The sequence below is a fragment of the Prinia subflava genome, chromosome 2, assembly GCF_021018805.1.
Source record: "Prinia subflava isolate CZ2003 ecotype Zambia chromosome 2, Cam_Psub_1.2, whole genome shotgun sequence".
In the NCBI taxonomy this organism is placed as follows: domain Eukaryota; kingdom Metazoa; phylum Chordata; class Aves; order Passeriformes; family Cisticolidae; genus Prinia; species Prinia subflava.
In genome coordinates this window covers 93,312,203-93,325,474 of record NC_086248.1, presented here as the reverse complement: position 1 = coordinate 93,325,474, position 13,272 = coordinate 93,312,203, and the positions used below count along the sequence as shown (strand labels likewise).

Here is a 13,272-nt window from a genome sequence, read left to right as displayed (position 1 = left end):
AGGATGATCGGACATCGGATGGACTGCTCAGGGCCGTGGTGCAGTCACCATGCCCCAAGGCGTTTAAGGAAAGACTGGATGTATCACTCGGTGTCGTGCTTTAGTTGACAGGGTGGTGTTCAGTCCTGAGTTGGACTTGAGAGGTCTTTCCCAACCTAATTCTGCGAAAGCCATGACTCGAGTGAGGGCTCACTCGGCCTTGCATCCCCCTCCCACAGGCACCCAGGCTTAGGAGCTCAGGCTCCTGGTAAACGCCAATTCCATATGAGAGAGGCATAGAAACAGAAAGTTCCTTGAAAACGCGATGAGAAGGCGGTGGGCAGTGCTGTGGAGTTCAAAGCCTGGATCGCAGCCCACAATTATTATTCAAATTCAACAATTAAAGGACAAAAATATTAGACATGACATATCGAAGCCCACAATGCAGGCTTTTCAGGAAAAAATCTATCACAGCACCCCATAAAGAGAAATTGAGGTGGAAGTAAATGATAGTGCGGTTAGTAAAGGAAGTCATAAAATCATGGTTTATATTTTTGAGGGTAGGCTTTATGATCAATTTCTACACTCAAACAAGGAAAAGAATAAGCAAACATGAGCCTAAATTTTAAGTGATTTTTTCCTAGACATTGAAAACCCACTGGGAGGATCGAGGCTCTGTTTAAACCTAGTGTCTCTCCATGGGACTGAATGGATAACTTCAAGCATGCTCAAAAATTGTGTTTTGAAAACACTGTGAGCCTAGGAGTAAACTGCTTGAAGTTACCTGGTTGCTTCCTCACTTGCATACCTTGGAAATTAAAGGCTTATTCCTTTAGTCATCATGTAGACCCAAATTAATCAAAGCTATGAAGATACCCTTGCCAGACTATGAAGTTTTTTGGAGGAAGGATTTCTCTGTCACAAGACCTATCACTGTCACAGAGAAACAAGCTGTGCTGGGTGTTTAGAGCTAAGTGTCTAACCAGCATAGTGTGTAAAAGACAAATACTTCTGTAATGTGTTCTGAATATGCTAGTGAAGCTGCTTCAGTGGTGTATTTTGTCCTACAGCCCAAGGGAAAAGGAAAATTAAAAAGCAGCCAAACATGTCACCAAGCCCTGGGCTTTCATGCTTTCTGTATGCTTTGGACTCTGGCTGTAGCTTGCATTTCTTCTTGAGCTCAAGATGAGACATGCTTTCAGGTTTCTGCTGAGTTGTCTTCTCCTTTCATGGAAGTTATAATAATAGGAAGTAATAAAGGTTCAGGTGTGCTGTCAGGCACAGAAGGAGATTGAACTCCTTCTCTTATGTCCTGGAATCTTCTAACCATTAAAATACTGGATAAAAGAGTGGGAAGGGATATTTCTTGTTGTTGGGAGGAAGACTGACACTCCCTACTTCAAGCCCTGAGCTTGGCTCCTAAACCATGTTTGCCTCACGATGTCTAAATACCATGAAATTTTGGTTTTGCTTGTTCTTAAATAAAACTTACCCATCACTGCCATTTGTCACTCAGTTAATGAAATTCCATCTGGGAAGAAGTAATGCAAGAAAATCAGCTGTGCATTGATGCATTCTCTGACAGCTGCAGTCCTCAAACACTTCCACTAGATGCCTCTATTGTTATTAAACTTCCAAAATGTAATTCCTGTTTAGTCTAACCATTCAAGGCGTGTTATCAAGACCTTTTATCTTGATATTGCAGCTAAAGTTCATGATCTGCAATCACTAAAAAAAAATACCCTGGCCCATTTTAAAGCACACATCACATCAGCTTTATACAATATTAATATACAAAGCAACTTGATGTTGCTAGTTTCTATGAGCCTCTAATTAATTCATAACCCTCTCCCAGCAACCAGTCAAAGAAGGGTCACACAAGAACCCATATGCAAAAAGTAGACATCTGAATAAAATGTATGTATTTCTGAGTAATGATTGTACAGTTTAGGAAATAAGGATGTCCATGCAATGGGTTATTTGGTCTGTGGTGGTGCACATTGAAATTCAATTTCCTTAATTGCAATAATTTAAACTAAGAGTACAAGGAAGAATTTCTTACCCACTTTTTCCCACTTGAGATTTAGTACAGTTTTCTTGTGGAACATCCTGTATCCTGCCTAAAAAGCTAATTATTCTGTTCAAAAGAAGGCAGATTCTGCTGTATAAATTCTATTAAGACACACTTCCCAATGGTACCCTTGCCCTTAAGCTCCTTAAAATAAAAGTCTAGTGGGAATTGCTACTCTTTGGCAAGTTTGCCAGGTAACTGTTTTGCTAAGCTATTAACTGAGAAGCAATGTGGTTCCCCAAGGAGCCAAGGGAAGTTTGGTTGTAAATTCCTTTTCTGCCTCCTAAGTAGATCCACAGAGTGGGAGATTTCCTCATGAAACCTGAGAGCTTTGTGACAGGGATCTTGTCTCTATAGCTTCCTGTAAACTGTCAATCTTAATTGCTGGTGTTACACAATAACAATGCCAAATAAAAACATTTCTACCATCTGCTCTAAAGGGAGGAGCCTTGGAACCTCCCTAGTAAAGTCACTCTGGAAAATGATGCCATGAGTCACCAGGAACAATGGCCCATGAATGCTCAGTTTTTCCTCAGCTTGGCTCACAATCACTTTGCTTGAAGTGCCTAAAGTTTGAAGGTAATTCACTTAGTAGCTGGCATCCAGTAAAGAGTGCTAGAATAACTTTAAATAGGCCACTGGGAAGAGAGGGAGCTCATGGGATTAGGTGGAGTATGCATTTCTTCATCCCTGAACATATGGTTGTTGCTTGCAAATTAGGAAACAACCTTTCTTTTTAGCGTCCAGATGCAGTGCTGCTCAGTGGGTGGCTACCAAGGACGTTCCCTTTTCCCAGAGCAGCCCCACCCCACAGCTGAATAAAAGGGATGTTAGCAGAAATGTCTATAAAGGCCTCTTTTTCCCATCTTAAAATAGAATGAAAGGAAGGAGATGATCCAGAATCAGGTCAGAAGCAGCTTCCTAGAAGGGGAAGAAAGATTCATCAATATTCTGTAAACAACTATGTATCCAAGTGTGCTGAATCCCTCGAAAATTATTAAAATCTTCATTATCAGAAAAAAAGAAAACTTAATATCCTTGTGTTCAGCAGTTCTAGGGGAAATTTTTATTTTGCTGTCACCCAGCATTTGTTCTCAGTTACCAAGTGTGGGATGTCCACTACTCCTGCTACAGAGCACTACTGAGTTCTGCTCCCCGTCTTACTGCCAGGATCACATGCCACTCAACAGCTTTTCTGTCAGAATTTCTGCATTTGATATGTTCCCCTGCTAAATTTAAAAAATTAAAAACAAATTTAAGTCAACCATCTTTTTTAAAAGCTCCTCTTCTTTATAGTAGTCTACACAAATATAATATGGAAGTAAGTGTTAAATTAATCACAACCTAATAATTTTCAGTGTATTCTGGTGGGGCTGGGTGAGCTAAGACAGCTCAAGTACAGTAAATTCACAAGTGATTTCACCAGTACATACAGTGTCCACAGCGTGGGGCTGTTTGCTAGTACATGTCTGTTGTGAAAACCCAGGCTTTTTTGCCTTCGGGGCAGAGGAAAACCACTGCCGCTGCAGACTCTGGTTTGATTTGAAAACCCCTTGCAGTCTGTGTGCAATGGATGCATTTGTGTTTGTCACTTAAGTCATTCAGCTAAAGTTTTCTACATTTCTGTATGGAGTTGAATTCTCTTTACGATTTGAATGTAGCTAGTAATCAAATATCTGCAGGACTGCAATCTATCCTACACAAACAGGATTAGATTGTAGTGAAGGAGCAGAGCTTCATTAATGTTGGACTGTCATGCATTAAGCATCCCTGTTCCTCAGTCTGACTTTGTAAGAGCCACAGAGAGGATTAAACAACTTGGGACTTTCTAAAGAGCAAAACACAAATGTTGAATATAAATATCTCAGATATATCTATGAAAAAGTTTGATATATCCAGTTATGTTGTCCTCTTTTTGCTCCTTCTGTCATTTTCAGCCCATCAAGGTCGATTATGCTCAAGCATTTTAACACTTGTTTTGTGGTTTCTTGTTTCAATTGCAACATTTGACGAGTTAGAGACAGGCACTTCACATTCTGTGTGTGAAGTTGATACTGGAACATCAAAAAAAGCATTTTGACTTCTGTGAGCTAAAAGAACAACTGTCATTTGGTCTAACCTACCAGCAAAATAACTGTGTAACATTTTCTTCCTCAGTTTGACTCTTACCCTATGTTTGTAATGGATCTGGATGTCTTCCTGAAAGGCTGATGGGCAGCCTTTGGAATCCAATCCACTGCATCAGCAGGTGACCTGCATTTAATTACCTCTCTCTGTGAAATTCATGCCATGTCTGCCATACATCCTTGTCCACATTCATTTTACAGCCATCAGTTTGCCTTCTAATGAGGAAATGTTGAAGAGGGTATTCAGCTGGTATTTGTGGGCTGATCTACTCACTGCTGTGCAAAAACCAGTCTCATACCGTACAGCAGCACAAGGGGGCATGAGATTTCAAAATATTTTCTTATGGATTGGTATTCATTGCTGGCTTTGCCTGAAGGAAGAGATACCTGCTAATTTCGTAGAAGCCCTTCCAGCTGCACCCTCTCATTGAGTTGATGGGTACTTAAACCCAGATATTCAGAAAGCTCAGCTATGAGCAAGGTGCCCTGAACTTACCTTGCCTCATTTACTGCAAAAGGTTCAAAACTGTGCTTTTTCCATATTTACTTACTGGTTTTTTGAAATTATACATGTGTGCATAAACATCTTGGTGAAGCTTTTGGAGGTTCAAAATATAAATTTATTGATCAATACCAATCTAGTCTCCATCACTGTCAATATTTTAAACAGTAACACCTGTAATGTGGGCACTTTGCCTAAGTGACTGTCAACCAACACTCTAGCAAAACATATGTGAGTGTGTATATATATATATATATATATATATATGCATATACATATGTATATACATATATACACACACATATGCTCTCCATGCTTGTTTCTAGATGGGTAAGTAAAAGTCATTTTAGCAAATTTTTTATTTACAATAATTTTAATAGCTAAGTTAATGCCTGACATTTTTGTCTCTGGAGTGGAGGAATGCTTTTGCCTGTTCTGTCCAAAATTGTTGGAGGAGGAGGATGGTTTGTACTCCCTGTGCAGCTCTTCATAAGAGCTTTTTAATTATGTTGGCTGCCACCTGCATATTCTGCTTTCCCTTGAGTGAGTGAACATATTTGACTGAATTTCCTTTTCTAAAGATGTGTTCAGTGACAGGTTCTTTTATTTACATCACTTTAGCAGAATAAACCTCTGAAAAACAGGCATATTAAGCCATGCTTATGGCAGTTTTACCATAAAGAGTTTGAGAAGTCATTTGAGCAGAGCACCGGAGCTGGAGCACACCAGTGAATTCAGCACCACCCTCCTTGCTGTTTGTGCATGAGCAGGCAGGGAGGTGGATTGACAACTGGCTGAACAGCCAAGCCCAGGGGGTGGTGATCAGCGCCATGAAGTCTAATTGAAGGCCAATTCAAAAGACATTTGGATATGCCATAGCTGGCCCTGAACAGAGGGGCTAGACCAGATGATCTCCAGAGGTCCCTTCCAACCTCAACCACTCTGTGATTCTCTGAATATGGCTGTGTATTTTAAGAATGGCTGTGGCCTTTCAAGCCACAGAGAAGTGTGGTTTCAGAGCTTCCTTTGGTGGTTAATGGACTTCCTTATCATCCTTTGTGACAATGCATCTTCCTAACACACATTTTAAAATCTTTCTCTTAAATAATGAGGTTTGGGTAATGTTGAAAGTAGTAAAACTTTCCATACAATTAAAAAGAGAATGGGGCCTTTTCTGTAGCAGCCAGTGTGGGTACAGCATCTTACATACAGTAATTTCACCTTACCAGATTCTGTTCCTTTTGGGATGCTGTTCTCTAGTTGCTTATCATATTGCCAGGCTTCAGGCATTTAGACTGAAATTTTCCAGGATCTGTTTCTTCCACGGTCTCTATTTGAAAACTGAGAACACTGAAAACTGTTCTGGATATCTAAAATAGCGAGGCAAGATGTCATTTTAGAGAGGCTAACAATTTTTGGGTCTACTTGAAATATTTAAGCATGACTTAAAATTTGGCAAGATAATCTCCATTTAATATTGGGAAAAATAATCTAATAAACAGCCACTGAAATTTAAACAATCTATTAGTATCTGAAAACTTAAATTCCAGCTGTTCAAAACCAATGTAAACGTTTAAAGCATACTCTGAGAAACACCACTTGGAAAGATTTGTCAAATTTACAAATGTCCTTAGCACATTATTATTGGACAAATAGATATTTCAATGCATTTTAAACAAATGTCCATTTATGAAGCAGCTATCCCTTTCTTCCTCCTGAAATGAAGTATAATTAAGAGTCTTCCAGGGAGGAACTGGGAAGCAGTGATTGGGCCTGTACATGCAGGTAGAGAGAACCTTGATCCCCAGCTGCTTCTGCCAAACTGGCCTGAGTGGTCCATAAGAAGTAGAAAGACCCAGAGCCAAGAGAGGAGGAGAGCCAAACTTTTGCAGGTCACCTGGAAGACTTTTGACAATTCTACCTTTCCTTTATTTGTTCTCCCTATTCTCATCTTCACTGATGATGATTTCCAATGGTGGGGTTCTTTTCCTGTGTGATGTGATTTTCTTTGTCCCTCCTATCTCAGAGTTGCATGGCAGAAACCTCTGTTATTTTGGCACGGTTCATTTGCAGTATGTCAAACAACAAGAATGTTTTAAAATAAAAAAATCCACTTCTAACAATATATAAAGTAAAAAGCAGAACTGCATTATTTTCGCACCTTGCCAGAACAATTTTTTCTTAACCCAGAAGCAATTAATGTAGCATCATCTTTCTTTTCATATTACAGTCACAGTGCTTGGCTCAGGAAAGGTAATTTTCAGTTTTCTGTGTTACCATTGCATACACACATGAAGTCATATTCATGAAAAAATTCCAATTTTGAATACAATTTCTGAAATCTCTTGAGAAGCTAGAAAACAATAATAAAGAAACCATTCACCACTTCTTGAAATGGACTCATTACAATGAAGATTGCCAGTATTTTTTTCCTTTCATGTTTCTGGAAAAAATAATCCCTAGAAATGCTGCAAAGATAAAAAAATTCTTCCATAACATATTTCAACTCTGCACAGCAGAACGAAGACTTTTGTTCAAAAATCTATTAAAATATGATCTTAGCTAATATTACTAGAGGGATGAAAAATATTAACTGTGGAAGTTTTTTCATTACACAGAAGTCTTCAGCCATGGCTCAGACAGAGACCATTACTGTCATCTCACATTTATATCAATTAATGTTCTATCCTTACCTTGCATACTGCTTTTCATCTTGTCATCAGATATTGAAATAGAAATGTGAAAGATTTCCTTGGGGGTATGGTTTTAGGGAGGCAGAGAAAGTAATTTTGAGAAGATGTTTGAGGGAATGAGTTGTGAAAGAAGAGTAGAAGCCACATTTTGGAGAAAGTATTACTGTTAATATTGAAAACTCCCTGGTTTAAGTCAGTATTAAAAAAACAACTGAGAAGATCTTTCAAACTTTGGTGGTAGCAATAAGAATACAAAGACAGAAATTAACAAGAAGAAGAAAATATGACTGTTCTCATTTGCAGTCTGTGACCCAAGTAAACAGAAGAAAATGCATCTGAAGTATAAGAAGGACACAAAAAAGAATTTTATATTTTGATTAATATATCCTGCTTTTAAACAAAATTAGCCATGCCTGTGCATAATGAAAATACCCGTAGTTACACTACATCTTTATTATAAGCATAGTATCACCTCATGGTCACAAGAAACACATAATTCTGTTGTTCAATAACTTTCTGATACAGGATTTCTGAATTGTTCTATGATAGATTTACTTTTGGACATTGGAAATCATCAAACTGGCTTAAAAGCAACTCACTATCAACAGGTGAAGACCTTGCTGTTTCTAAGGTTGGCTTGAAAATATCCACATCTGAAAATCCAAATATTTAGTTGTGAGAATTGGTATGTTATTTCCAAACTCACGACCATAAAGTCCAATATGCTTTAGCAGGCCCTTGAATCAGAGTTCATAAAATTCCATCTATGGATTTTTCACCCCTAGGCTGGCAGAGAAATGCTGTATAATTACGGGTTACAAGTTGGTTGATGGTGACTTCATGAGTCACACAACAGGATAGTGAGACATTTCTTTTATGAAATGCATTTAATGAGTAATATTTCTACTTATTCCTTTCTCATTTAAATGGATACTTTAGCTTTATATCCCTGATTTCCTACATTTCCAGAAAAACGCTTCACATACTACAATATACATACCAGTTTATGAATCATGGGCTTTTCTGACTTTTGTTTAATTGTCAGTTTAATAACACAAGATGTGAAAAGACAATCAACACCACATCAGATAAAATGCAGCTCACAGGGAGTGAAATAGCAGCAGTGTGGTTTCACTCCAAACTTCTGCATAGAACTGTGTTCCTTAATGCCATTCAGTAGTCTATTCCCATTTCAATGAAATCCACACCTGATATGGAAAGCATTTAAAATGCTTTAATATAATAATATATAAATAAATAATACATAAACTATATCTTCACCTAATGTTATCTGCATTTGTGGTTTGTTTGGGTTTTTTATTTTTTTTATTCTTAATTCATAGGATTGCGAAATGTGCTTTTATTTTCAAATATCCGGGGATGACATTTCTGGTTGTAAATCTTCAAATTGATTAATTAAGCACTTAATATATCACCATATTTCTAATCTCAGAAACATTATCTTTTTAACAACAACAACAATGAGTTTGTTGCATTTCTCCAGGCCTGCACCTCTGTGTTTCTCCATTTACCCTGTGCTAGCCTATTTATCAGACCACTTCTTTTTCTGCAGCCACCCACCCAGCGCAGGCTCCCCTCTCAGAATGCAGTCAGCAACTACTCCAAATCTCTGACTGGCATATGTCACACACAAACATTCAAGTTACTGTTTCTCTTGACCTCCAGGTTGTGTTCCAGAGAAAGAATCCAGCTTCCAACCAATAAAATAATACTTTCTTTCCTATTCAGGATCACAGGGTTGAACTGAGAGCCCAGACTGGAGTAAAGGGGCACTGTTAAATCTGATCTAGAATTAATGCCATGGTTATAGTAGGTTTGCCAACAGCACAGAGCAAATGCTTTAATAATTTTCAGGCCTTCTTAAAGACCACAATATCTCCTTGTCATCCTGCTGATGGCAATGGTCACTGTCAGGTCCTTCTTTATATCCAGGCTGCAGTGACCATATTTGAACAACAAAAATGTGTCTTTCTAAGCCTTACCACTGACTGGATATCTTACGCCTGAAAGCACAACCATCTTTTATCCTACGTAAAGTAAATGTGCTGGGTTTTGGGTTTTTTTCTTCATGTCCAGTTCCTGTGGAGCTTCCTTTTCTTCGAGTTACATGATTTAGTGGCTTCAGAAGGCTTTTTCCTCTTTTTCGGTCAAGCCCAAGGAAATGCATGCCAATTATAAAGGGAAGACATAAAATTCTTCATCCTGTGTGTGGTAAATGCGTGAAGATTATCACTAATACATTCAGGACAATGTCTTTTCTTCATCATAGAAGGAATATAAAGTCTAAGATATCATTTGTTTTGTAGTAAAGATCTGAACTTGATTCCCACATAAAACACACTGTTTTAGTTTCATTAACAACATTTTGTTGTTGAATCATCTTGCAGAAAACTCACAGCTCTTTCTTATTAAGCTAAAGTTTCTTAAAATTGAAAAGAAAGTTAAAATTGAGAATTGTTTACACCACAGTACATTAAAACCTTTAAAGAATTACTGATATGTGAAAAAAGAAATACTGATTCTTTTTTGATTGAATATACAGCAAAAAAAGTAAAACTTACCTAACAATATTGAAATGCTACATACTTGCTGAATACTGACACTACTTAAACCAAATCTTGTGAATTTATAGTTGAAGTTTTTTATACCATGACTAATATATTGCTATTTAAGGGCTACTCTGTTCAAAGTAAAAAGGATATGTGCATAAAAGCAAAAAAAGATGATCAATTCAAACCAGTCAAAAGATAAACCCATTTTAATGGACCAGCTGTAACATGAAAATAGGCAGCATTTATGATCTATCTAAATGGATATGGAAAGAATGATTAAGTATTCATCTGAGAGCCATATGACATTGAGGTGGGTTTTCTTTTTAGTCCCTAGGAAAAAAATCAAATCTAATGGAAAGTAAAAGCTCTACATGCTTTGAGTGCACCTTTTGGAAATCTGAAAAACAAAAGTGTTTAAGTCAAGAGGGTGATAAAAGAGGATATGGGGAGTTGAGTGCACTTTTCTCCAATCTCATTAGTTACTTTGAGAATAGCCAAATACTGAATGACAGTTTTACTTAAATTCTGTGATTTTCAGGGGCTTTGGGTATTTGGCTATAGCATTAACTGTAGCAGTTTTGTTGTACTTCACTCTAAATAATAAAATACTAAAATTGTTCTTCTTTTAAAAAGGAGAAATTGACTTTATTGAGGCATCGTGTAAGACTGTAAACAAAATTATTGCTTGTTGGGTTTCCAAAAGAACTGCATATATTCTATTCAAATTGGTTTTTCTATCTACTTTTCAGACATTTACCCTATTATTCTCCCATAAAATAAAACTAACAAATCATTAAGCTGTTTTCAAAGTTTAAAAAGAGCTATTTTCCTGCTATTTACTTGGCATTCATATCACTCTCCCTTAAAAAAAATAATTAAAAGTGCTTGATAATTGGTACTTCAATATCCAAAGACCATGGAAATGCATTCTCTATAGGAGTATCTGAAGAAAAAGACAGCTTCTCATTCTTTTAGTCTATGTATAGATGAATATTGGCAGATTTCTACCATTGTTCCTTATCTAGGTCTTCATCAGGGGCTTGTAGTGATTCATGTAAATATATTGCAGGTAGCAAGAGATATTGCAGAGATATACATTTAAATGGGGAAAAAAAACCCCACAACTAAACCCCAGAGACTGATAAGACTACAGTACGTGTAAAATTCAGGGAATTTCCTTATTGGTAGGTAGTACTTGGCCTATAATCTTAAGTGCTCTTTTAAGGTATGTGTGATCCTAAAGGGATGATCATACTTGCTTCTCTCCCTGATGCTCTTCAAATGCAAATCCACAGAGATGCCAATTTACAGCTAACCAAGGGCACCTTTGATTTACAAACATTTTTTATTTTAAGTTCACCAGAAACAGAGATCCTTTCCTGATCACAATCCATAGTAAATTGGAAAGCATTTTAAAGTAAGTGACAGTCAGCTGTGCTTGTCCTGGAGTTTAGGGCAAACCAGAGAACTAGACAGTTCTAATCCACTGAGCTTGTATTTCTTCCTTCTCTTTCTCTTGTAGTGAAAATCAGTTGTGGTTCTTTATAAAATGTTAGGACAGTCCCAAAGAAGCCTCCCTTTCTTAGTTCTGCCAGCCAACAAGCAGTGAAATGCCCCTCTGTGAGGAGGAGTAGAGAAATAAATCTCATCTTTCAATTTATTCACCACTGAAGAAAAATTATTGGCTTTGACTTCCAAATATTGCCAAAGTTTATATTAGCAATGATTAGCACATTTTGCCATCAGTCTCAAACTGAAGGAGAAGCAAGCAGTTTAAGGTATTCTCCCTAGAAACGGGTAAGAAACTCTGCATTTTATTCCACTGTTTTAGAATATTAATAAATTTGGAATATTCAAATATATGTTTCCCCAGAAAGTGTTCTTTAAAAGCAAAAAACCCATAAAACACAATGTTTCTAAAAAAAAAAAAAAAAAAAAAAAAGTCAGCTTGTAGGATTGAGCTCTCCAGGGTCAGATTAAGGTATCTATTCACATGGAAAACTTTCCCCAGTATGATCTATCCAGTATGGAGTGTTGTTTACCTTTTGAAGGTCCAAAAACCCCACTGTAAACCAGAAAAGGGGTTGGCCACAGTATTTGATTTCTATTAGGACAGCTCTTCAAACTCAATGCAAATAGAAAGTAAATTTGCACATATTGGACAAAAGTGGACAAAAGTGCAGTAGTATTTCTATATGGAATCATAGGTAATCATATTTAAAGCACTGTATAAAAATAACCTTGTGTTTTAGAAGTGTTGGTCCCCATTCCCTGCCTTTGCTTCAAAACCAAAACTTCAAACTTTAAATTTCATGATGCAGCTTGGAATAAAATATCTGAATCTTTTACCTCTGAGTCACCTGGATATTACCATTATTGAAAGTGATACTGAACACATACCCCTGAGAGTACCCCCTTGGGTTTAAAAACGTTGGAGTAACAGACTCTTTTACTTGTCCAGCAATTGATTGAGTTTTCAGATCTCTTCTGGGGTTTTTAAATGAGTTAAAAGCATGGCTCTTTCCTACTGTTCTTTGCTTTTAGAAGTATTACTGTCTATGCTCCATAATGTTGATCCTAAGCAGGATGAACAATAACACAAAAAACATTAATAAAGCCATAATCAAGCTTTATTAGAACATATCTTTAGCCATGGAGTAACCTCAAGAGAAACAGAGACACTTACGCTGAAACGCTGAGAAGGAAATGGTAACCTGTACTGATCTTACCCATCAAAGCTCTATTTGGATTTACTAACCAACCACCTAGAGGCAGGATTTCCTTTATTCTCAATGGTCACAGCTCCATCAGCATTTATATCAACAGTCTCGAGAAAAGGCTCCGAAGCAAAAGCATTTTTGATTTAGACTGCTTCTCTTTGGAAGCACAATCAATTTTATTCCTCCATACAGGCACCTACTCTGAGTTCTCATGGCCAAAATGATTAATATAAAATCTCCTTTATGTAACATAGAATTCAGTAGACAACTTCTGCGTTTGCTAAATTTTAGTGGCCTGCATGGAAATCCACCTGAACAAAAATATCTTTTTTTTTTCATATCTGTAAGAAAAGAAGTTGCCAATTTTAAAATCAGTAATAGTTTGGGTGTTTTGTTCTTTTCAGATGAGCACACAAACTTCTGGAGGAAAAAAAAAATTATGACACCAAGACATTATTGACTCCGGGAACAATTTTATGGAGAAATAAATTCTTTCAAGTCATATCTGCTGGTGATGGGCATTATAAAAGATACTAAGAAAGACAGAAAGCACATAGACCTCTTGAAACAAAATGGTATAACAATAGCTGGGGGCTGTTACTGACATA

The 13,272-nt window shown here is 37.1% G+C and overlaps 1 long non-coding RNA gene across 1 annotated transcript in view; it reads right to left on the bottom strand.

Moving 5' to 3' along the window:
• Positions 1–7,769: 7,769 nt before the first annotated feature.
• The window catches only part of LOC134547284 (uncharacterized), a 64,172-nt gene continuing 58,669 nt past the window's right edge, over positions 7,770–13,272 (bottom strand). The window contains exon 3 of the long non-coding RNA XR_010079433.1: positions 7,770–9,594. This is a non-coding gene — a long non-coding RNA (uncharacterized LOC134547284). The remainder of the gene's footprint in view (positions 9,595–13,272) is intronic.